The following is a 24,073-nucleotide window of genomic DNA, read 5'->3' as shown; positions in this document are numbered from 1 at the left end:
CAAAACTAAAAAACAGAAAAATGAAACCATCAACATTTACTGAATACAATCCCGTCATTACCTGGCTCCATGTATGCCAAGTTCAGAGTTTCTAAATGTAGATGAACATCCTTATTAATGCTTCAGTATATCAGAAGTCTGCTGGTGTCAAATAAAGGCAAAGTGGGTGGACAGCAATGGGGCAGTTCAAGAAGTGAAGGGATGAGTTCTTTTACGCTTTTAATGAATAAGCAATACACAGTAACACATAGACAGTCAGGAATTTATTATTCCAATAAAATACACACAGAAATCTCCAATTTTAATGTCTGTAATTGTGTTTTCTTCTTACTCTTTTTCAAACCGTTGTCAGGGACGCCAGGAGGGACCGGAAGAGGGTTAGAGCCCTGCCTGGATCACGTGGGGTTCGCCTTCCGGGTTGCTTTGGGGGCCACGGGTCAAGGGCATGGAAGCCTTTCCCTGTAGGGGCCCGTGGTCACCGCCAGGAGGCGTCCCAATGCCTTGGGGACCTGTTAACCCAGCACTTCCGCCACACCAGGAAGTGCTGGGGGGAAGATTTATGATGGCGCCCGGAGAGCAGCCGGGAGGACAGCCGGCACTTCCGCCATGCTGGGGCGTGGCCAGAGGAGGAATGCCGGGAACACCAGGTGCTCATCCGGGTCATCTATAAAAGGGGCCGTCTCCATTTGTTCGAGGCTAGAGTCGGGTGGAAGTAGGACGAGGCAGAAGAGAGTGGAGGCGGCCCGAAGAAAGGCATTGTGGCCAGGACTTTGTGTGTGATTTGGGGTTTGTGCACGTGTCTGAGGTCTGAGTGACCATAATTGACTGGGGTCTTTGTGACCGTTATTATATTTGTAAATAGTGTAAATAAACGTGTGGTTGTGCAAAACAAGATGTCTGCCTGTCTGTGTCCGGGCAAGGTTCACATCTGGCGTAGTCGGCAGGATGCTCCGCCTGTTGCAAGGCGGGGACCTGCAACAAACAAATTTGTTGTGGACGGCCGGGCGCAGCAGGGGACACCACCCACGTTCCGCGGCTGCTGCGTGCACACAGCCCCGCGGAGAGAAGAAACCCCACGGACCGCCAGGGGTCCGTTTGATGGCCATACTTCCCTGACACGGGTGGATGGTATGCCTAGCAGGAGAGCAGTGGTCTCCAGAGATCGCGCCGTTGCTGCAGGCCGAGACGGCATGGCGTCGGAAGAAGCCTCACCGAGGAGGTGTCCTCGGTTGGACGGGTCCGGGAAGGTGAGTCCCCTGCCTAGTGGCAGCCGGCCCTGGTGGGCCAGGCGTGTTTTTTCTTTTTCAGGCAGGGACTTCCCGGATTCACGTCGGTGGCGGGCGCATGCCGGTCTGCGGGGCGCTGGCAACACGGCGGTAGCCGCGAGGGCTGCGGAGAAGGAGATGCTGCGTCTCGAAGAGCGCTGGCAACAACAGAGCTGCCGGCAGGCATATCGACGCCGAAAAAAGGGAGGCAAGATGGCCGCGGACCGGATGTCCCTCCCCCTGACAGGCACGCAGTTGGATGGTGTGTCTTGGGTGCCCGCCAATGACCGAAGAGAGGCGGGACCAAGGAACGTTCGTCACGGGCCGGGGGGAGACCCGATTGGGCCAGAGGAGAAGGCCCACAGGAAGTGGCCGGCGTTGGAGGCCGACAGACAGGTAGGCTCCGCGTCGGTTAACTTCCTGTCTTTGCCGGCTGCTCTGGCAGAGCTGGGGGTGTCCCTTCAGCCCACCGAGCAGCGTGTGTTACAGATGCTATGTGCCCTCCGGGCTGAGGTGCTGGAACTGGAGAGGAAGGCGTTCGCGGCGCAGAGAACGTTTCGATCACCAACGGGACGGCGCGACGCTGGAATCTCCAGCCGGAGAGGTACGGCGGAGACGGTGAGTACAGCCGACTCCGTACAGCATGCAGGAGGGACTGTTGAAAAAGGCTGTGATGATAACGATCAGTTCCGAGTAAGCAGCCCTCCGACAGGAGGTGCGGCACCGCAGGCTGTATGCGCGGCGAGGGGGGAGTCCGAGAGGACGCTGAATGGACACGGGCTGCTAAGTGCCCCGGGTCCTAGCGCCCTCCGCCCCGAGTCAGCTGCGGTCTTGCGTCGCACTATAGGGACGCAGACGGGAAAGAGGCGCCTTCTTTTCCATAAGGAGTCTCAAACCGTCAAGGCGTCCCAGAGTGAACGGAGGAATAAGAGGCTGGGTGCCGATTCCTCCGATATGTTGCGGACGCAGACGGGAAAGGGGCTCGTGTTGGTTAATACGGAGTCGCATACCGTCAAGGCGTCCGAAAGTGAAGGGAGGATTAAGCGGCTGGGTGCCGCTTCCTCCAATATGGTGAGACGCGTTGCTGGGTGCACGCGTACGGCTGGCTGCCCTCTGGGGGAGCAGAGGGAATCCCTGAGGCCGGCGGAGAGAGCGCAGGCGGTGCCGGCAGCTCCATCATCGAGAGGGACATGGAGGCCACGGAGAGGGTGCCGATCAGGCAAGTGCCGGGGTGTTGTTTTGAGGGGGGAACGCTGCCCATGTGTGGCACGCGAAGGGTGCTTTGGCAGCGGTTCTGCCCCTGTATTCTCTTTTGTAGGGACGGACCCCGGGCGAGCTGAAGGAACCCCTTCGTTGCGGACCAGCCCTCTGATGTCGGGCTGTCTGCGGAATAATCTCTCTGCCGGTGCGCAGGCGCGCCCACAGCTGGAGGAGCCTATGGGGGAGTGAGTGGCTCAGAACAAAGGGGCGTGGAGGTCTCGGAGGAGGTGCCGATCGAGGAGGCCCCGGGGTGCTGGTAAAAGGGGGGAGCACAACCTGTGCGAGGCGCAGGGATGCACCATGGGTTGGTGCTCGGATTGTGTCTCCGCCCCTGTCCCTGCTAGGAGTGCGGGGCCGGACCCCGGCTATCCTCAGGTAGGACCCGTTTCATGACTCTGCTGCCCTCGCGGGACGGGTCGCTCTTTCCCACAAGTGGTCTTCGCTGGCTGTGGGGCACTGTCAGGGATGCCAGGGGCCATGACCCGGCCGGGACGCCAGGAGGGACCGGAAGAGGGTCAGAGCCCTGCCTGGATCACGTGGGGTTTGCCTTCTGGGTTGCTTTGGGGGCCACGGGTCAAGGGCATGGAAGCCTTTCCCTGTAGGGGCCCGTGGTCACCGCCAGGAGGCGCCCCAATGCCTTGGGGACCTGTTAACCCAGCACTTCTGCCACACCAGGAAGTGCTGGGGGGAAGATTTATGATGGCGCCCGGAGAGCAGCCGGGAGGACAGCCGGCACTTCTGCCACGCTGGGGCGTGGCCAGAGGAGGAATGCCGGGAACACCAGGTGCTCATCCGGGTCATCTATAAAAGGGGCCATCTCTATTTGTTCGAGGCTAGAGTCGGGTGGAAGAAGGACGAGGCAGAAGAGAGTGGAGGCGGCCCGAAGAAAGGCATTGTGGCCAGGACTTTGTGTGTGATTTGGGGTTTGTGCACGTGTCTGAGGTCTGAGTGACCATAATTGACTGGGGTCTTTGTGACCGTTATATTTGTAAATAGTGTAAATAAACGTGTGGTTGTGCAAAACAAGATGTCTGCCTGTCTGTGCCCGGGTGCCGTTGACACCGTCTTAGCTTTCGTTACTTCTACAAGTACTGGGAATTGCTATGGCATCTAATTTATGCAACACTCATAACAAAACACACAAAAACAAAGTCAAAGGGCTGGTAGTAGAGCAGAAGACTAGACTGATGCAATGACAAGGTCTTTACAGAGATGATTCTAGAATAGAACTGATTAATACAAAAGTGGCTGACGTATATATAATGAAACAGCAGGAAGTGATGTAACAAGAAAATGGCCTTCTGGGATCGGAGTGGAACCTTGAGGGGTGGAACGGGAAGTGGCATCATAAGGTATTCTTTAGCCAGAAGTGATTATTGGGCTGGTTCTTCAGTTGTTCTGGTGGGAAAAGAGGAGAAAGAGTTAGCGTACAGCACCAATCCTCAGTTTGGCAGGAACATTACAATTATTTGAGCCCACAAACTGTCTCCCAATTGCACATGTGTAACACACCTTATAGAAAAGTTGAGTACGCTGGGGTGGCATTTCCCAAATCCATTATCCTAGGTTTGTATCCTGTGCCCATCCATTGTCTACGTGGAGTTTTCACCTGCTCCCAGTGTCTAGGTCAGTATTTCTCAATCTTTGTAGTATCATGTCATTATTTTTCTGTGAATTTTGCACGATCATCTGAGCAGGGGATGGTGGTCATGTGTGATCACCAGATGGTGAGATGAATCAAGCACGATTATTAATGCTTATACTCCTTGGTGAATCGACCATGGTCATCAGAACAGGGGTTGGGGAGGTCGTCAAGGATTGGCTGTGATCCAAGTGCAATGCTTCTGCTATAAATCGAGCGTGATCATCAAAGAGGTGAGGGTGAGGTGGGGTTTTGTCTGGGACTGGCCACTGCCCTCCAGCAATGCTGCCTCTGCCTGCCAGTTGGCTACAGCCCACAGGTTTAAAAATGGTGGTCTAGGTGATTTTTCTGTTTCTTATTTTCCTCTCATATCTCAAAGTGAGTGTACATGTGGGTGTGTGCGAGTGGGCCTGTGCTGGACTTCAGCTCTCTGCAAGGCTGTTTCCCACTGTGTACCCACTGCTTCCAGAATAACTGGGATTAAGCAAGTTTGAAAATGTTAAGTAGAGTTATGTTATGTGACACCAGTTGATAATGTTACCATACCATACCATACCATATTTATTTGTTGAGCGCTTAAAAACACAGCATTACAACTGACCGAAGCGTTCTACAGTTACAAAAAGCAGGACTAAAAGCAAAATATTAAAAACAAACATTAAGAGAGAATTAAAACAGAGATACTAAAAACAGATCAAGGGACCAAATAAAATAGAGAAAATAGCAAAAGGCAAGTGGAAAATGAAACAGGTTAAGAATTAAAAGCCAATGTGAAGAAGTGCTTTTAGGAGATTTGAATGTGGCGACTGAAGCGGCTTGCCTAACCACTAAAGGCAGGGAGTTCCAGAGCCTGGGTGCACAGACAGAGAAAGCCCTTTCACCACGAGCTTTAAAACGTGCCTTGGGAACGGTTAGGAGCAGCTGATCTGCGGATCTAAGAACACGAGGGGGATTGTGACAATGGAGCAAGACACTCAAATAGGCGGGGGCTAGACCGTTTAATGCCTTATAGGTTAGGAGGAGAATCTTAAAATCGATTCTGAATCTAACCGCAGCCAGTGTAGGGTTTTTAAAATCGGTGAAATGTGTTGGATTCTGCTACTTCCAGTTAGAAGCCTTGCAGCCGCATTTTGAGCCAGTTGGAGTCTAGAAAGAGTGGCTTTACTGATACCAAAAAGGCAGGAATTAGAGTAGTCAAGCTGGGACGTAATGAATGCATGGATTACTGATTCCAGGAGGTGGTTAGACAGAATAGGCTTGAGTTTGGCGATTCGCCTTAGATGGAAAAAGCAGGATTTTACTGTGCTGTTGACTTGAGCATCCATATTCAGGAACGTATCCATTTTGATTCCAAGATTGGAGACAGACGAAGTTACTGGAATGGGAAGAGAAACGAGACCAAGGGGTGGACCCTGTTTGCAGTCGGGACTAAAAACAATGACCTCAGTTTTTGAATCGTTCAGGTGAAGGAAGTTTACAGCCAGCCAGTCCTTAATGTCAGATAGGCAGTCGAGGAGAGGTTTGGTGGAGTCAGTTGGCTTAAGGGAGAAATAAATTTGGCAGTCGTCAGCATATAGGTGATATGAAATTGCATGTTTTCTAAAAATTGCACCTAAAGGCAGGATGTAGATTGAAAAAAGTAGTGGCCCTAAAATGGAACCCTGGGGGACCCCAAATGAGAGTGGGACTGATTCAGATGAAAAATCGTCTAGCATGACTCTGAGAGTCCTGTTGCAGAAATATGACCTGAACCAGTCGAGGGCTAAGCCAGATACACTAGCCCAGGATTCGAGTCGGGCGATCATGATGTCGTGGTCGATTGTGATGTTGTGCATATAGATGCTGTAAATGTGCTGCTGTTATAAAAAGCAGATATTTTCGAGTATTAGCTTGTGGGCAATTCTGATTTCTGAATGTACGTATTTGTAATATATGGTAATAGTTGGAGTCTCAACATTTATAACTATTTTTCCAATTTCTAACAAATAGTTGATGTTATATCATACCTGGTGATAAAAGTGCTAAAGTGTTTTGTTTTGACATACATTGATCAGTTACTGGTAGCTACTGACCTGAAAAACATCTATTTGCAATGCATTTTGAATATCATATCTTGAGTCCAAAAGACTTTATCATAATGTTTACAGCTTTTGAATAACTGAAATTAGTAATGAATATTCACCATTACAGAAGCTGTCTGCAGCCATCTACAGAAAGTGCCAGGTGCAACTTTGATTCTTTCATCTTCTTTTAAATGGCTACAGCTGAACCAGATGCTCAGCAAATCCTGAGGTATCTTTGTGAATTAGTAATTATAGTCCACACTCATTAGGTGGGTCTCCAGAGCACTGGTGTGTCTCTCAGTGCTGTCATTCACATCTACACATCTATTTCCTATTGCATCCTAAATCAGCTATTCATGTGTTTGTAGCACAATGATAAGTCCTGCTGCTTCAAATCTAGTCCTGGATTGAAATCTCAGTCCAGGTTGCACACTCCGCCTGCATTTATATCAGATTTCTTCATTCAGCTTAGTTTCCCATTACATCCTTAATGAAGGTTAGCTTTATTGGTGAATCTAAATTTTCCTTATGTGTGTGTCTGTCAGTGTATGAGCGTGGCACGCTATGGACTGGCACCACATCTTTAGGCTTGGCTCCTTCCTTTTACTTGAACCCACTAGGATAAGCTATGAGTCTTTGTGAAAAGACCTTGCAATAAACAGATTTGGAAAATTAATAAATATAACCATTGTTATTTCATATTCTCTGAGTCTTTAGGAAACAATACTTATTTTGACTGTTTATCACCAATAACAACAACACCAATCTCTTTGTCTAATTTTGCAGATTCTTGATAGTGTTTGCTTAGCTGTGATTTATCATTTCTATTCATTATCCTTTGTTGTACTTATTATTTCTTATCATTTTACTTTATGGCTTTAGACTGTATAAAAGGTTCTGTATAAAATAAATAAATTAATTGATCAGGTGGAAGTCCAGGCAGTTTGATAAACATGGATGAGGAATGTTGTGGTGTTGTGTGTGAAAATCAATTGAATCTCAAAGAGTAGTCTTGTTAGCAGATGGATTCAGAGACTCTAAACATCCTAATTTATTTGTTAAAATTTTCTTTTATACTTTACATTTAATCAGTCTGGTGCACTTTACCTAAAGTAAGATTGTTGGGGATTTCACAACTGTCCTTCATTTAGGATTCACTGTCTGAATTTATCACAATTTATTATATGATAACTTGTCTTTTTAACTGAAAGATTGTGTTTCATTCATCTAACTGTATAGCAAAGGTGAGGATTAATGGAAATATGTGGATCATGGGCTTTAATAATAACAAGACAGCTGCAATGAGATGCCATGAGACAGCTACAGGCTAAATATGGGGTAGAAGGTCAATAATATAAAGATTTTAACAAGATTATGCACACATTTATTTTAATTGGCCCATCATAAACAATACAATTCCTCACAACTCTAGTATCTAATAATAGATGGTGGAGCAATTCACAAGCAAAGTCTAGGAGTACTATAACCTGACCAGAGGTTGAGTATTCTTATTTAAATGAATGAGAAGGGTAGAGTTAGTATGACTGTTATGTGGAAAAATGTATTCAATGATTAAATGAAAGTACTCAATAATAAACAATGAGTTCCATACAGAAAACCCATGAAGACACTGGGAGAATGTACAAACTCCACGTAGACAGCAACAGGGCTGCATTTAGAACACAGTTATGAATAAGAAGAGTTATCCAGTGCAACACCATGACAACAACTAGCTTTTAAAAACAATATTGCATATGCCAAGTTAAACTGAATGTAATTAAAACAATAAAAGTTCCACACACAGGATTAATTCCCCTTATTTTGAGAGAGTGGAAAAATTAAACTGAATTACATCCTACAGACGTGCTGTAACACATTTACACTGTAAGTAAAAAAAGTGTGACTTTCAATCAGAGGTCTGATGGAAATCTAAACTTAAATAAAATATTTTACAGAAAATGTGTTGAAGCTGAATGACTTGAGAAATATGGCTGGGCCACCTCACCATCTGTGTGGAGTTTGAATTTGTTTGTAGGTGCGGTGAATTTCAATCAGAATTCAGTAGGTCACAGCAGGTCTACAGTAAGCTCCACACTTTTAGAAATTTATGAAATGTTATTTATTTGTGTACTATACTGCAAATATATTGTATTTCTCCATTTTATTATTATGTTGCATTGATTACTTTTAGCTTTTTTTATACATTCTTGCATTTTGTTCTTAATGTTATGCTGGATCTGTCTGTGAGAAAGTATTTTATGAGCTGTGCTATCAGAAACGCTAAGAAAACTCTTTGCTTCCTTGGGAAGCTAGTTAAACACTGATTGGTTTATCGTCCCAAAACAGTATTATCTTATAAGTATAAAAAAAAGTGTTAACAGACCCTGGCATTGAGCCCACTGAATAAAAATATGGTATTACTTAGTATCATTTTGAAGACTTTTACCATTATCCTGGCACTAGCAAAGCTTTTAAAAAGAAAAGTTTCACAAGCGTTTCTTGCCATAATTACAAGTATATGCAATAATCACAGCATAATACAGGAACTCTTTGTCTTACTTTCTCTCTATCACTGTCTCCTCCACTCCTGCTCGCAAGCATTGATCACCTTCCTTCCATCTGTGGCTCATCCATGTGAGGCAGACAACTCCTTTTATCTCCCACCTGGGAGTACTTCCAGTGCTCTGTAGACGTGGTCCGAAAGCACTTCTGGGTGAGACGGACACCCCATGAAGCAGAGCTCCCCAGTTCCTGCAGCAGTCGCTTGTGGCACCCATGAAATCCAACAGGGCTGGGTCAAAGAACTCCATGTCCCATACTGCCCTCTGGGAATCCGAGACACTGATACAGCCCAGGGGGAGCTGCCATCTAGCTCTCCAGGGAAGATAATGGCCTGTGCATGCTCTCTCCCCCAGACCTTCCATTCTGAGGGCATCCTCACAGTACAATGTAACTCATCATGTCTTTATAATAACACATACTCCTCTAATTACAATAATGGAACCTTGAATAGAGATAGACTGACACTATATGACATTATATTGTTCTTATTACATGTTTAATGAATAACATGAGCTGACAGTGTTGATACATATAACAAATCTCTTGATGTAAACTGTTCTGGATGCTGCTCCTGATTAAATAATGAAAACAGAAACAACCCTCATGTTAATAGTTTCATCTTAATAAAAGAATGGCATGTTCTAACTTTGATTTCTTAAAAAAATACTATCTTTCTTTAGACCCAATACAAACAAAATTAGTTAAAAACACAAACACCACACAACCTTTTGTTAACTAATCTTTATTGAGTGACTCAGTTCTTTGTGCAGCTAGAATGACTTTTGTCAGACACCCACTAAAGATGTCACATCTAAAAACAAACATGCCCAATTACTGCAGAGCAATTCGAAGCACACTCTTACATCTAAATTACTTTTAAAATGAATAATCTCACTCCTCCATTCTCACCCTTTTCATTGCAACGTATGTTAAAAATGAATCAGTCTTGCTCATGCATCAGTCACTGAAATAGCCTTCACTTGGTTGTTAATAACATTCTAATGTCTTCTGACAATGAAACTTCATCTGCTTCAAAGTTATTCTTGGCTCTCAGGCACTGTTCTTGTGTAGTTTAATTCATACTTAACAAGCATATCAGTATGGGCAGAATTAATATTAGTACTCTGTCATTATATTTTTGAAGTTAGTTACGATGTCCTTTAGGACTCATTCCTAAGAATAGTCCTGTTTTCGATTTGCATAGAACCACGAGAAGATGTAGTTTAAAAATATAACATTCAGTTTCACTCACAGGTGAAATGGATGGCACAGTGGCACAGTGGTTAGAGCTACTGCCTTGCAGAAAGACAAGCAGGGTTTGTGTCTTCCCTGCATGGAGTTTGCATGTTCTCCCTGTGTTGGCATGGGTTTCCTCCAGTTGTTTTCTCTCACAGTCATGTTTGCCCTGGGATGGCCTTGCACCCTATGCTAGCCAAGACCCAGTGAACCTGTTCAGGACTAAGCAGGTTAAACAATGACCGACTGATAAACTGTGAAATGGTCAGCTTAGTAATGTACATTTAAATTCAAGTAGAAGATACACTTCTTTATTCTAGTGTACACCTATCAGAGCTACTGGATAGGCTGGTTTATTGTAACTATGTTTGTTACCAGATCTTTGGAAATCACCAGGAATGATTGCTAACCTTCTTGGTATCTTCCAATGGCATCCATTGAATGAGATAGATAATTGTTTCAGAACCTTAGGATTTAACACTAGGTAGATTATTCTATTTCTGTTTGTACAGTTGTGTACTTCAGTACGTGGTTGTGTAATTGTAGAGTACCTGGAAGAGAGTGGTGGTCAGCAGGCCCAGGTCAGCAATAGTTGACTTTCCCTGTTATAAATCACTACCAAGCTTTCTCCTCTCTTGTCTCTCTTGGCTATGAGTTCCTTATCATTAACCTGAGGAGATTTCCAGCAGAGGTAGCATTTATATATTTATATTTCAGCCCCACTTTACCAGGCATCTCCACTGACTGAATGATCATGTTCCCAGGGAGAGCAGACCAAGTGTCCCATTCCATAGGTGGAGTATCACTGAGCCTCAGCTCTCATGTCTTTCTATATAGTTTTAATGGGCTTTGGATTTAACCTTCAACTAGAATACTGAAAAGTTCTGATGTGCCATCAAGTATTAGTTGGGCTTCAAGAAAACCAGACAACAGACAGATAAAATGAGTGCTAATCCACCTTGATTGACAATTACATTTATTTTCCTTTAGTTCTTTAGACTGACAAACAAAAGAATTTCAAACATTTATAAAGCACAGAGTCATATTTCTGTTATCCAGCAATATCACAATTACAAATATTAAAGTAGAATTCCCATACAGGTTTTACATGTGAAAGTAATGAATATTTGTATAGACACATGTATAACTATTTCATAGTATTGTTGTTTCTTGTTGATATTTTACAGTACATTTATAAATAAGTGTGTAGTATGTCTTCTAAAAATAGAGCTGCATAAGCATAAATTGAGTTGAAACTGAATATGTGTGTTAGAAATAGCTTGCAAAGATGATACACTGTCATCAGTGTTTTTCTCAGAAGTACATGATTCATTATTAGCCTATTTTTGTATGTTAATTGGACATGGTATTCCTGTTGCATCCTCCTCAGATGTATACAAAAATGCTTTCAGTGGTCTTTTCTCCAGTGTGTATATGAAGTAGTACCTGCTGGCAATTTGGTAGAATTATTTATGAGGCAAGTTGTGATTGGATTAAAAAAATATTGTCACAATTAATAAGACATGATGGAGAATTGGCTAACAATTTACCACATGTTGTACCCCATAAAAAAAAACAACTCATGCCGTCTCCCTGAGCAGAGGAAAATTATTCTGGCACATCTATCAAATTTCCTATGTTATTAGAAGGGTAATTTGTGACTTTTATTTATAAGTACACCATAAAATGATGTTATAGCAAAACTTTATAAATACAGAGTTTATAATTTCTAAGAAATGTAAAGTTCTCACTGCAGGGTACATTGGCATCAGTAGAGAAAAATGTGAAGAAGTCAATACAAGCATGGCGTGCAGTAAAAAGAAGAAATTACTTTTCTGAAAGAAGACTTTGTTATGGCAAAAAGTCATCAAACACATTTTGTAAATGACCCATCGATTTTCTTAACCCATGTATCCAAAGAGTGTTGGATCTCATTCTGGCAGTAATGAATGCAAGACAGGTGCCAGTCCTTGACACAATGCCAATCTATCGCTATGTAAACACTGTAAAAGAGGACTGAGGCGGGAATGGGACTATGCTAGGCTATAAGTTACCCACGAGTGCCATGTCATTGACTACTTATGTGGCTATGCCAGTGTGTCCAGGCTGCCACTGTCAAGAAATGCTATACTCCATAATTATGCAGGATGTCCTAAAAGTACAAGTAGTAGGACAATATTGTAGAGAAAGAACAGTGGGGATTTAAAGGTACAGTAACATGTATAAAGTCCCCCTCTCTGATAGATGGCAGCAGGGGAACCTATTACTACCTTTAACTGAAAACTGGATCTCACAGTTGCAAGAACACCTGGGTCCACTGAGGGAATCCTGGGATGCCAGGTTCAGGGTTTTTTTGAAGGCATTTCTGAACCTAAATGTTAATGACATCATGTTACAATTAGTAGTTTTTGATTGGTACATAAAAACCTCCTCTGGTAAGTCTGGAGATGAGCTTGGAGTCAGCGACAAGAGCTTGACTGAAGGGAGGATGTTAAAGGTTAGGCAAATGAAAGGTAGAAAAATAGAGCAAAAGGACACCTGAGAGAAAAGAGGTATGGAGTGGTGTGTAGATCAGCCACTAGATGGATAAGCTGTGGAACCGATCTGAAGTTAGGTCCACACCAGTTTTTTTTATTCATTTTGTAACTATTTTCTCCATATACTCTTTACCTACTGTTACTGTTAGGTTTGTAAAGTAACCTTTTATTTTCCTCTTCATCTTTCTCCTTGGCAGTATCTCGTAACTTAAAACTGACAGTTTTTTTTAAAAAAATGAATGCTTTCTAGGGTAGACTGGGAGAGAGTTATGTTGTCTGTTAGGCTTTTTCTCTGAATTTACTGTCTTAATCTTCTTTATTTATTTATCTGGTTTGTACAATACTATATACTGTGTGCCCTGCCATTCTTTCTTAAATTCTGTGAATTGCCTTGAGCATGGGAAAGGCGCTATATAAATAAAATGTATTATTATTACTATTATTATTAGAGTGTGACGATGCCGGTCCTCTACAGACTCCCATCTTTACAAACACGATCAGCATGTATGTCTGTATCAGGAGTAGATTATTAATTCATACTAGAAAACAAAACGATTCTCAAAAAATATCTTTAACAAAGGACTGAGGTACTCCTTGACTTGTAAAGGTGTTAAAAGAAGTCTCCACTAATCATCTTCTCACGTTCTTACCGGATCATAAGAACTGCATAAATCCAGTTTTTTGAACACCATACAGTCCCTAACCTGATTGGGGAATTATGAAAATAAAGACAGGATTTTTAGATTTTTTTAGAGATATTATTGAGCTCCCTATAATTGATACATGGACATAATGAACAATTGTTGTTCTGAACAAAGAAGAAGAAGCTCACCCCAATATGACTATTAGAATGGCAAATTAAAAAAATACTAAGGATCTCTTCAATGTGATCATCTATTCACTTCTCTTGGGTGATAAAACCTAAGATAATCACCGAGTGAGTTTTTTTTTAGTAATATGCAAAAGAAGCATTTCTGAGCTTAGACTCCCCATTTACAGATGTAATGCAAGAACAAATTCAACTAGACCATTCCTGATTGGACAACCCTTATCAAAGTAGATCTTAGGAATTTGCAACTTTTGTAGTATAACTTTACCAACAAATTTTTTAGCACCACCCATGTCATTTAAAGGCATCAAATCAATAGTGTCTTGTATGTGTGCTAGCACTATTAATCTCTTCCAGGGGTCTGCAACCCGCAGTGTTAGCAGGTTATTGTTCCAATCTAATTTCTTAATGAGACATTAAGTATTGCTGTTGAAGATCTTATTGCTCAAGCAACATTTTAATGCTTTATTTTAGTTGCTTCACTTGTTACGATTCCTTACCATTAATTTTAGTGTTAAATAGCTGCATTCACTGGTTTTATTTGCTCCTTATTAGGTAAAAAAAAAAAACAAATGAAAAAGGAACCAGCAGTTTTTTATCAAACCTGTTTCCTTTCACACCTGTTTGTATTCATTAGAACATTAGAACAATCCAGATGATTTCTCTGCATAAAGAAAACCTTCCTAATGGTTGCTCAAAATTTTACCTTAACAAGTTTCCAACTGTGTGTCCATGTTCTTGATGAACTCATTTTAAAATAGCAGTCTTAATCCACTGTACTAATCCCCTTCATAATTTTAAACACTTCAATCATGTCACCTCTTAATCTTTCTTCATAGTTCATCCCCTGTAGCCCTGGAATGAGTCTAGTGACTCTTCTATGGACTTTTTTTCAGCACTACTATGTCCTTTTTGTAGCTTGGAGACTAAAACTGCACAAAGTACTCCAGATGATACCTCACCAGTGCATTATAAAGCTCGAGCATAACGTCCTTGGGCGTGTTGTACTCTACACATCGTGCTATATGACCTAACATTCTGTTTACCTTTTTAACGGCTTCTGAAAACTGTGAAGGTTGATAGTGTCGAGTCCACTACAACTCCTAAATCCTTATCATAAGGTGTACTCTCGATTTTCAGACCTCCAACTGTTTATTCAAGTATAACATCTTTACTTCCTACATGTAATACTTTACATTTTACATCAAGTTTCATCTGCCACAAATCCACCAAAGCCTGTATACTGCCTCAGTACCTCTGAAAAGATTAATCAGGTTATAGATTATCTGCCAATCCACTCATCTTGGTATAATCTGCAAACTTAACCAGGTTTTTACCTACAGTATATTCCTACCCAAATCATTTATATACATTAAAAATAGCAGCGGCCCTAGCACTGACCCCTGATGAGGTTCCTCGCACCATCACCCTCTGCTTCCTGTGTCTGAGCCAATTTTACACCCATCTATAAACATCACCCTGAACTCCCACTTCTTTTAGTTTGATGCCCAACCTCTCTTGTGACACCTTATCAAATGCTTTCTGAAAGTCCAGATAAATAATATTATAAGCTCCACTTTGATCGTATCCTTTTGTTGCTTCCTCATAGAATTCCAGCATGTTGGTACAACATGGATCTCCAATGACCTCCCATTGTGAACCATCTGGTTTAATAAAATATTTGGAAGGAAACTGAAGAGAAAAAGGTGAAGAACTGAGAATTACTCATCTGCTTTAGGTTGCAAGTCATTTGGATGATATCCTTGAAAGGGTAAAAAAATCTACAATATAAGAATGAGCTGACATGGCAGAAGGAAAACACTAACAAGCCAGCAAATTAAATGAGATCTGTTATTGGCAAGATTTGGTTTCTAATTAAGAAATCCTGTTGCAACAAAAACCTGCAGCCACTGTAGGCCTCGGGGACTGACTTTGCAGTCTGTTCTTATATAATATCTGATTATTAACACTAGTGTCCTCAAGTCTTAGGGTAAGTTTTTTGTTTAGCAAACACTAAACTACAACAGCAAAAACAGAATCTTTCATCCTTCTCCTTTGTTCACTTAAACATGTTCTTTTTCCTTGTTTATAAACAGGAGCTTCTTTCATGGCCTATGTTAGTTTTTTCAAACAAATTATTTCCTTAAAAACAGTGTGCTAGATTTAAGTAGACTACACACTGAGCTGTTTTTGAACATGTACTTGGATCAGTTTGGAGGTGCTTAATTTCCAGAAATGCAATTTTCATTTCAGGGTCAGTCATTATAAAGATCAAAGTGTTTGTTTGGGTCACGTTGAAAAGAAGCATGTATAAGAGATAGAAAAAAACAGGATGTGAAATGAAGTTAACAGGAGCAGGCAAACAAACTGCAGGCAGGGCTCTGGTTAATGGGAAAGATCACCAAACTGAGAAATACCAACCCAAAATTGTAGTCAAAATACAGAAATCCTAAATTAATCTCAAACTCTTTAGCCATCATTCTAACAAAAGCTTTGATGCCAGAAGTTGCATGCAGCCTTCTTAAATAAGTGAGGAGTGATGACAGAATACATGACTCCTGTAACAATAATAAGCAACATTTCTGCAGCCATGTCAGGATCACAGCAAAATCAAAAAATGAATGTATTACAAAGAGTTATCTTACATTCAATGTGATTCATTTTACAAGCTTAGAGCAACCTGCACAACTATACATTAGAAAACACATCATTAAAATGAAATTAAAACATAAAAACAATATGTGATGAAAAGAAAAATGCTGTGTTGAATTTAAAAAATATCATGGTCTTTGTAGACAGAAATAACCATTTCAATACACTCCTGTGTTTTTCAAGTTAGAGAGAGAGAGAGAGGTTATATTTCAGGAATGTTCCTAAATCACCCACAAGGGGTGAGGTGTTATGGGAGACAAGAGCCTATCCCAGCAGCATGGGGTAGAAGGCATACATCAGCCCAGGATAGGTTGTCATTTCATCTCAGACACCCCACCATGCACCTGGCCATAGACACATTGTCCCAACTTTGGGATGTGACTATAAAGCCTTCTCTTGTGAATTTGTATTTGTAGATCATTTTTCTTCCTAAAGGAAATTTTTCTATAAACTTTTTCATATTTATAAATATAAAGATTTAAATTACTTACTTATTATTGTTATTGATTTGCATTATGGCATAATATTAGTTAATTATAATTCATTTTTATTTTACAGTAAAACCATCTTGTTTTTGTTATACTCACCTCTATTTTCCACAAGGAAGCAACTAATGGGAACTAGGTAATGGGAACCAGAGATTGTGTTGAGTGAAATCATTAGGCTGGCTACTCAGTACTTTCACTGCCCATGTTTGTCTTGCACAATTTAAAGTGTTTCAGGTTGTCAATTAATTGACTGTGAACTTGTGTGTGTTTCTTGACTTAGATGTCTGTCAATGTTTTGGGTTGAAAATTTTCTTAGGTTTGTTCAATGGATAGTGCACATAGCAGAAAAGATCTTTGGGACCTCTCTGCCGTCCATGAAAGACATTTATATAAAATGTTGCATCCGCAAAGCCTACATCATTGTGATTGGCCGCTAACCTCCCACACAGTCTCTGTGTTTCCTACTTCGGCCTGGCAGAAGGTACTTTACCAGGCAAACCAGTTCTGCTAGGTTCTGCTACAGCTTCTACCCCTTGGCTGTCCGGACTCTGACCTTTGTGCTGCAACCCCTGCTCTCAGATCTGATCCTAGTACACTTGTTGCTACTGTTGTTTTTTTTATTAGTACTTGTCATTGTTATTTATGTATTTATAATTTACTATTTATTTATTACTATCCATTTCAAATAATTACTATCTATGCACTTTATTTCTTATTTATCTTTTGTTTATAGTATAGTATAGATCTTTACTTGATTTGCACTTGTCCTGTGTTTATGTTGTCCCACATGTGCGTCACTGGATCTCCTTAAAGGATCTGTCAAGGTATGTAATAACACTCTGGGATGAGAGGGGGTGCTCTTGATAACATTGTCATCTCCTTCTCTTTTCACAGTGCAAAGTGGCCCCGCCCCTTCTGGTTCAGTCCCCATAACTGCTTGAACTTCCTGGGAGGCCTAATTTTTTGGCAAGAACTATCTACTAGACAGATCTTCCGAGAAACTGATCAATTACTAGTGGTTAACTAGCTGATTTATTTAGTGGAAATATTTTGATGGCAAGTACATTCAAAGGCGTTTATTTTTGTTGGACTTGCAAGCATTAAGCAGATGACCCAGTTGCTGCCCCAAATTTTCTTTTGTGGAGCTGTCATTACTGCAACTGACCACAGTGTATGTGTTGTGCTGCAGTCATGGGAAATGTTATTTTGTGCCACTGTATGCTGCAATACTATGTATGGATGGTATTGCAATAAAGCAACTTCACTTGTTTTTCCTGGATTTGGCAACACTCGTTTATGGATATTTGATTCATCTTCTAGTATATTTTCAATTTTTTCCCCAAGGTTTTCTGTTTTCCAACTTTAGGCAGAGCACCTTCCATTATGACCCTAAGTTTGATAAGAGAGGTTTTAAAATGTCACGTTATCCTCTTGGATCTTGCATCTGATATTCTGTCTATCCTTTTACACTAGAATTAGCAGAGCATACGAAAAAACTTGTAGATCCGGCCACCTTAAATCCCATCGCACCTCTCTGTCAGCGTCTTTTGTCCTGTAAATGTGCCGATAAATACAAGCAGCAAGCAGCCTACTATTCCATCCCCCACCACCATAGAACGTGCACAAAATTCTCCCAGCTCATGCCTTGATTATTTGGGAGTGAAGTGCTGGAGTTTTAGAGTGGAAATAATCGATCATTATTTGGAACACATGCATTTCATGTGTGTTCTGTTTCTACAATAATCTGTGTAAACAAATTGTTAAAACAGAAACGTTTTTCATATTCTAGTAGTAAATGACAAAATGTTGGCATAAATTATATAATGTGTAAAGCCTGAAGTCCAAAGATCAAATAAACACTTTCATATACGGTTCAAGGAAAAGACAACAGCTTCAGTGGTGTAGCGGTAAGATTTGCTGATGTAATCAAGAGACTCCGGTTCGATCCCAACTGCCTCCTATACTGTATTTGCCATTTTCAGTAGTGAACTGCTGTTATTGTTAATATTATACAATAAACACATACATCTGGTTTGTGTCTGTAACAGCCAGTGTACATTTATAGTACTTGTAAAAGTTACTGGTTTTTTTTTCACTTTTATTCTCTCAGTCACGATCACGATACATACTGCTTCCCTAGGGATCTAACGTTGTTAGTTTTTATTTGAAACTGGGAAAAACTGTAGCTGTGAGTGGTGTTTTGAGGCAATGGAACTGGACATTCTCTGATCTGGAGGGATAAAAGCTGACACACAAACACTGGTGAATCTGCCTTCTCCGTATCTCACCGTCACTTGATTTTTTTTTTTATTCAGTTTTATTTAGTGTTCCTGCTCATGCTGAATTAGTGCCTTATGGTTTATGATGTTAAAAAAAAAAAAGACATGGGTATTGTCACACACGTGCGCATGGGAGGCAGCTAAAGGGCTTGAGTGAAGGCAGTTCTGAGGCATGTGGCAGAGTGCACTGACTCTTTTTCTCCCTTCCCTGTAGACCATTCCCGGGAGATTCCACCTGGCTCTCTTGACATCACTTCCGGGACCGAACCAATGGCAACAGACCTTACCAGCTCCGGCCCCTCTGATGTCACGTCCGGGCTTAATCCAATGGGTGATGAACAAGTGCCCGATCCTTATGACCTCACTTCCTGTCTTCCCCTTTAAAAGCCTGCCCTTTTTCCCTTTTCCCTCAGTCTTGTTTTGGACTCGGTTGTATGCACTTCAGTGCTCTGTATTTCTATAAAACGATTTTGCAGCCAGGATACCAGATTATACGGGTGGCTGCCCCAAACCATTATCTGAGTATTTCTCATTCTTGTGACAGTATATATGATACTTGGAATTATTCATTTTATGACCTGTATAGTACATTTCGGAAAACATTGTGGCACGGATGCAACATTATTCATATTATTCATATTCATTTGCATAACATCTTGCAGTTGTAATCAGTGACCACATATTTTTTTTCCCCCGATCTTGCCAGTCTTCACGTAGCTGTATGGAGGTGTTTATTTTGTACTCCAGGACATGCAGAGAAAAGAATAGTACAGAGAGGTCAGTTCAGCGCTATATGCAATCATCAAATTCAAATGTTAACAGTTCAAACACATGCAAGTACCGTCCTTCCTACATTTATGACATGTGTACCTGTGCACACACTTCTCTCTATGCTTTGGTTCCTATTACATTGACAGGGCACCTGACACTGACTTAATTTACTTTCCTGGGGAAAGCCACTGTCTTGGAACTGTCGATGTCAATGTTGCATCCTCCTTTTCTTTTTCCATAGCCTTTCCTAGTAAGATGCGATGACGAAGTTCCTCTGCAAGGTGAACCATGAACACTCTTCTTTTCTCAGTGGACCCCATACATGCCTTGCACAGTACATGTGCGTTGATCACCGCCAGGTTCAGCTTGTTATAGCACACAGCAACTGGCCACCTGCGTGTTCCTGCCACAATGAATAAGCTCACGCCTTCTGGTGGACAATGTCAACACAGCACGGAGAAAAAAGAAAGAGACAAATATATGGGACATTGGGTATATATTTATTGTACTGGTAAAAGTCAGCTTTTTTCAATTTTATTCCCTCAATCACGATCACACTGTACCCCCTACCCAACCCCGCCCCTCCTGATCTGACTCTAAGTAACAGCGCCAGCATAAATTCACTCCCAATCTGATGCTGTTCGTTTTCAAATAATATTGCTTTAGTGTAATGATGTTTTCTGATCGGTACTATTCAGGTCATAAAATGATTTCTTCAAAATGTCACACATATTGTCTCTTTCTTTCAGGTGTGTAATAGAAACCACAGCATACAGAGAAGTGTGTACATTGCAACAGGTAAACATGTAAATGTAGGAAGGACGGTCCTTGCATGTGTGTGAACTGTTAACATTTGAATTTGATGATTGCATATAGCGCTGAACTGACCTCTCTGTACTATTCTTTCCTCTGCATGTCCTGGAGTACAAAAGAAACCACCCCATACAGCAACATGTGGGGACTGGCAAGATAAGGGGAAAAAAAAAACACGCAAAACACACGGTCACTGATTGTAACCGCAAGATGCTATGCGAATGAATATGAATTATATGAATAATGTTGCATCCATGCCACAATGTTTTCCAAAATGTACTATACAGGTCATAAAATGAATAATTCCAAATATCATATATACCCATGTCTCTGTTTTGTTTTTGGGTTTTTTTGACATCATAGACCATAAGGTGCATACTAATTCAGCATGAGGAACACTCAATAAAACTGAATAAAAAAAGAATCAAGTGACGGCGAGATACGAAGAAGGCAGATTCACCAGCGTTTGTGTGTCAGCTTTAATCCCTCTAGATCAGAGAATGTCCAGTTCTGGATCTACAAGTTTTTTCGTAGGCTCTGGTAATTCTAGTGTTAATTGATTTCACTTAGTCCAATAATAGAATATCAAGACACCAGAGTTTATCTTGGAGTGAATGAGGTTGACTCTAAGTGTTATTCTGGCTCCAGGATGAGAAGTGGCACATAACTTTAAAGGTAACAAGAGAATTTTATATTATACAAAATAAACAAAGGAGTAATCACCAAAGAGAGCATATAAATGTCCATATATATATATGAACAGGAAACATAGTGAGAATCCAGTAACCCACCCCAACCTCTGGCCTTTACATCACCCTAACTATAAGGTAGAGTGTTTTACTGGCTTGGCTGCTGTCAAAAACTTTGTTCCATATATAAACACTCATTCTCCAACTTATTTCTTACTCACCCTTTCTCATATCTCTGGCTAGACTTCCTTGTATTTTATAATTTTGAGATAGCTTCATGGAATTTTAGAAAACGTGCTTGTCAGTTACAATGGTTGATCCTGTAGTTTTCCATTTACTAACTGTTCTTCCTTGGACAGGCAAAAGGTGAAGAGAAGTGATTTGTGAAGTATATGGAGATGGGAGCAGCGAATAACATGGTAAAAAACACAAAGCAATGACCAGAATAGCCAGGAAGATAAAATTAACTAAAACAGACATAAAGGTAACCTAAACAATGTATAATTGAAGTGAAACAACCACAAAAGAAACACGCAATAGTTGTGGAAATGTCTGGCTAGACAGAACCTCCTAACTGAGCTGTCTCAAGATGGCGGAACTTCAGGTCTTAAGTCCTTCGGGAAGGAATAAGCGGTTTCAAACAGACAGACATCGGACATGATTTCAGGTGTCACATTTGTCAATCTTCCGGTCTACAGAGTAAGGAACAAAAAGGCATTCGGACACAGCACCAACTCCTGGAGCGGCGGGGAATTACAATCACCAGAGCCCTTAAGGTGTCCCCCATACACTTGTGCGTCTTGGATACTGGAAAGAGCATGGCACTGGCTTATATACCCTCCAGGTAACAAAGTGCAATGTTCAACTAACTGATGTCAAATGATAGCAATGAGATTGCATTGCTATGCACAAAATGGTGTGTCTTAAAATTGTGGCTATTGCATTAAGAGATAACGGGGGGCAGAAAAATAATAAGGAATGATAGAAATTATTACAAAAAGCAAAAAAAAAAATAAATAAATAATGTACTACAACAGTTATAAAACAAGCAAATTAAAAACAATGAATTAATACAACTAACTGGTGAAAATTGAAAGATATTTATGTTTTCACATGATATTTCCTTTATTGACCCTGCCAACAGTGAAGCCCATTTTGAGAAGTGTTGTAGGAGGCATTTGCAGCAACTATAAATGTGAAGAAGACAAAAGAGCTGCTCATCAGCTTTAAAAGAAATAGCCACATAGTTAAAAGAGTCAATATTTTAGTTACCTGTTAACTCTTCTGAAGAGCAGAGAAATCATTTGATTAAACTATATATGCAATGTTTCAGCAATAAACTTTTTGCTAAGGAGTCTGGCCAGCTTTGAAGTATCTTCTAGGATTAAATAGAATTGCTTCATGTGCTACACAAAGAGCACAGTCATACCTCACCTCATATATGGGGGGCCTTTCTGAGAATAAAGTGGGTTAACTGACACATGTCATAATCAGTCTAGGGGCAGAGCCTTGCAGGGTTTAAAAACAAAATGAAGAAGAGTCAGCTTTTCAGACAACCATCACTTCAGGGCTCACTTTCTGAGAGGAGATCCATGACTCCAAAGCTCAGAAACAGTTGTTCAGCTCAGTTCAATTCAGATCAAGTCAATGTATTCTCATAAAGTGCACTGTTATGTAGTACTTATAATAAAATTCAAATTGTCATCCAACAAAGCCACACATAGCACAAAAAAAATTCAAAGAGGCCTGTCATTCAACAGCAAAATTTGCGATTGAGCAATAGCAGGTATGTAATGCCCATTTGATGCCTGGGGCTGCACGCATGCTACATTCAATGGATCAACCTGTGTTTGAAATGACCTTCCTCTTAATTTCCACAGATTTCCTTGAATATGTGATTCAGACTGAAAGAATGTTGATGCATCTACTTTGTACACACCGATGGTCGCTACTACCAATTAGATGATTTAGTGAGGTGCTCAGATCTGCCATGCTGTGGTCGCTCGCAGCCTCTAGCACAGCACCTAGAAGATGACTGAACCTGACTATCTAGTGGATGTAGAAGACATAACACTGTTTCCATAGACGATCCTGTGAAAGGATCATTACCAAACCTACAGCAGTGGGAACAGACGGCTGCCACATCCGGATGACCCCGTTTTACCCAGAGCTAGTGCCCCATCAGAACCTAAGCACATTTTTCCCATTGGATCAATGTTTCAGTCTCTTCATTAACTGCAGTTTTTCTTTCTTTCTATCTATCTATCTATCTATCTATCTATCTATCTATCTATCTATCTATCTATCTATCTATCTATCTAATAAGGACATTGTTGGCATTTATTTTTTATAAAGTTTATTTAGCCATATTTCAAATGTGCCCCAACAAACTTTTTATTCTAGGTGTATCTTTTCCTGCTATCATTACATGACATAAGCAGCTATTCTGTGCTAGACTACATGCAAATAATGAGATACCTAAATGAGAAGTCCTCTAGCGGCACTTATACAGACTTAAACGTTTTGTGACTGGGCAGACTTTGAAAGGCACTATAAAGAGTAGAAACTGGCTAATTTATGTATAGTTTGCAAAGCTAGTGAATATTTAATCTCCCGTTTTCAAATCAGTCATGTTTTTGTTTTTTAGGCATATATAATTTGTTTAAGTGCATTGCATAAAATTTGCATTTTATTTCACATTTTCTCTTAAAGTAACCCCAAAGAAACAATGCACAACATTTCCTCAGCCAAAAGTAAAACATTTCTTTGTTTCTAATTCTGTTTTTATGATATTTGTTAAGTGTTAAAGTGTTTCATTGTGTTTTCCTGCACTTAATTTTCTCCAGATGAGTAAATAAATACATTATGCCTAGAAATAAATAACTTAAGAGGGTAATTTGTTCACAAAGTGTCGCCATAAAGTGTGCTTTCATTGGGGTCCTTCATTTGCAGGACTCCGGATAAATACACAATGCAATATGATTTTA

Source organism: Polypterus senegalus, chromosome 4 (assembly GCF_016835505.1).
Source record: "Polypterus senegalus isolate Bchr_013 chromosome 4, ASM1683550v1, whole genome shotgun sequence".
In the NCBI taxonomy this organism is placed as follows: Eukaryota; Metazoa; Chordata; class Cladistia; order Polypteriformes; family Polypteridae; genus Polypterus; species Polypterus senegalus.
The sequence above is the reverse complement of the archived record's forward strand: the minus strand, read 5'-3'. Positions refer to the sequence as shown.